This window comes from Phocoena sinus, chromosome 1 (assembly GCF_008692025.1).
Source record: "Phocoena sinus isolate mPhoSin1 chromosome 1, mPhoSin1.pri, whole genome shotgun sequence".
Classification (NCBI taxonomy): Eukaryota; Metazoa; Chordata; class Mammalia; order Artiodactyla; family Phocoenidae; genus Phocoena; species Phocoena sinus.
Window position 1 is genome coordinate 55662206 of NC_045763.1, and position 3177 is coordinate 55665382.

The window sequence follows — 3177 nt, forward strand, 5'->3', positions numbered from 1 at the left end:
TCTTTTCTTTTCTTTTTAGTCTCTATTTCATTTATGTTTGCTCTGATCTTTATGATCTCATTTCTTCTACTACTACCTCTGATCTTTAAGATCTCTTTTCATTTATTTTTGCTCTGATCTTTATGATCTCTTTTCTTCTGCTTCTTCTGGGGTTTTGTTTGTTCTTCTTTTTCTAATTCTTTTAGGTGTAAGGTTTGAAATTTTGAGATTTTTTTTTGTTTCCAGAGGTAGACTTTATCACTCTAAATTTCCCTCTTAGAACTGATTTTGCTACATCCCATAGATTTTTTTTTTCATGAAGCTGTTTATTCCTGTTATTAACCCTTAGACTCAAGTAATCCTGGTTATTCTGCAAAAAAACACCTTATTGTAGGAATCATTACATCTTCTCTTTCAATAATCACCTCTCCATGAAGCACTTTTCTTCTCTGATGTAACATATGAAAGTAGATTGTGGTAACAATGGTATATATGAGGCCATGGTTATAAGAAGGAAATAATAGTAGTCAAAAGAAGCATTGTATTTATTCGGAAGTCTTATTGAGAACATTCCTTTTTTCTTCACATATGGTAAGGCAGCATATATCGTAAGAAGTTCACCAGCAACTCTGACAGGATATAAATGATAAAAAAATTATATTAGTTTTATACTGTGAGTAAAGAGCCACACCATAAAGATTCTTGAACTCACTTGGACCCCAGCCACAAGCACAGAAGTAGGTACAATTCCGCAAGCAAGGCAAATGTCTGGAAAAATTTAAGTGTCTTCTAAATACTTTTATATAAACCTTTGTGTATTCCTTTTTCCATATAAAAATGTACCAGCCAGTACATTTTTAACTACAGTACATGTAGTAGCCAGTACCAGCCACCCTGCTCTCGTGGTGATGCTGTAGAAGGTGAGCCAGGCGGTGGCCAACAAGCCCAGGCACCTCCTCTTGCCCACGGCCTCTGAGGTGCTGCCATTGGTGCTGTCCTCCTCACCAGACGCCATGGTGGCCACACAGCCAGGGGACGTGGATGAGAGGAGCAGGGGAGTGGGAGGGGGCCCAGCTGAGCACACCGCTGAAGTGTCACCACCCGCTGCCACTGCATCCATCAGGCGCCCCATGTGCCACACACAGGGAGCTCAGCACTGCCAGCCCAGCCACCCACCGGGGGAGGAGCGGGCACCCCCAGCCCCCATAGATTTTGAATTATTGTGTTTTCATGTTCATTTGTTTCCAGATAATTTTTATTTCTTCAGTGATCCATAGGTTGTTTAGTAGCATATTTATTAGCCTCCATGTGTTTGTGTATTTTGCAGTCTTTATTTCTATAGTTGATTTCTAGTCTCATAGCATTGTGGTCAGAAATAATGGTTGATATGATTTCAGTTTTCTTAAATTTACTGAGACCTGATTTATAGCCTAGTATGTTCCATGTGTATCCATGTGCACACGTTCCATGTGCATCCATGTGCACATGTTCCATGTGTATTTGAAAAGAATGCATATTCTGCTTTTAAGTGGAATATTATATATATGTATATATGTGTGTGTGTATATGTATGTATAGATATATATACACACACACGCGTGCACACACACATACACATATATATATACCATCTGGTCTAACGTGTTGTTTAAGGGTTGTGTTTCTTTATTGATTTTCTGTCCACATGCCCTACTGTTATTGGGTTACTGTCAATTTCTCCATTTATGTCTGTTAATATGTGCTTTATGTATTTAGGCACTCCCATGTTGGGTCCATATATATTTAAAATTGTTATATCTTCTTCTTTGATTGATTCCCTTGATCTTTATGTAATGTCCTTCTTTGTTTCTTGTTACAGTCTTTATTTTAAAGTCTATTTTGGCTGATATAAGTACTGCTACCAGGCTTCCTTTTAATTTCCATTTGCATGGAATATCTTTTCCCATTCTCTCACTTTTAGTCTGTGTGTGTCTTTAGATCTGAAGTCAGTCTCTTATAGGCAGCATATCTATAGGTCTTGTGGCAGCATATATATATATATAAATATATATATATATAAATATATATATATATATATATATATATATCTTGTTTTAGTATCCATTTAGACATTCTTTGTCTTTTTTTTTTTTTTTTTTTGCGGTACGTGGGCCTCTCACCGTTGTGGCCTCTCCCGTTACAGAACACAGGCTCCAGATGCTCAGGCTCAGCGGCCATGGCTCACAGGCCCAGCCGCTCCGCAGCATGTGGGATCTTCCCGGACCGGGGCACGAACCCGTGTCCCCTGCATCGGCAGGCAGACCCTCAACCACTGCACCACCAGGGAAGCCCTGTTCTTTGTCTTTTGATTGGAGCATTTAGACCATTTACATATAAAGTAATTATTGATAGGCATGTACTTATTGCCATTTTGTTAATTATTCTGAGTTGTTTTTGTAGTTCTTTTTTGTTCCTTTCTTTGTCTTTTGTTCTCTTCTCTTGTGATTTGATGATTGTAATTAGTGTTATTTTTGGATTCCTTTCTGGGTTTTGGGTATGTATCTATTATAGATTTTTGGTTTGTGATTACCATGAGGTTTACATATAGCTATTTATATATACATATATATATACATATATATATATGATTATTTAAGTTGATGATTTCTTAATTTCAAACACATTTTAACAACACTGCACTTTTACTCTCCTTCCCTCACAATTACTGTTTTGACATCATATTTTACATGTAATTGTTTTGTGTATCCCTTAACTGCTTATTGTAGATATAGATGATTTACTACCTTGACTGAATATTTGCCTTTACCAATGTGTTTTTTCCTTTTGTAATTTTCATGCTTCTAGTTGTAGCCATATCTTGGGGCTAGTGCCGGCCCACTGGCAGGCAGAGCCAAGTCCTGGTGTCTCTGTTTGCAGGGCCCAGGGTACCCAGAGCTGTTATCAGACCACTGGTGTGTGGAGTCAGTTCCTGACACAGCTGGCTGAGGGGCCCAGGGTGTCAAGAAGCTTGTGTTGTCCTCCTGTTGAGTGGGGCCTGACCCCATGGTGGCTGGAGGGGACCAAGGTTTTTCAGATCTGATTTTGGCCTGCTGGTGGGCAGGGCTGGGGTCCATCATGTCCCAGGGCTGGTACAAGCCTGCTGGTGGGTGAGCTGTTTCCTGCCATGGCAGGCTGAGGGGCTGCAATAGTCCTGAGGCT

At 39.5% G+C, this 3177-nt stretch overlaps 1 pseudogene; it reads right to left on the bottom strand.

Annotated features, from left to right (window-relative positions):
• Positions 1-344: 344 nt before the first annotated feature.
• On the bottom strand, positions 345-1111 carry LOC116757854 (annotated as a pseudogene).
• Between the last annotated feature and the right edge of the window lie 2066 nt (positions 1112-3177).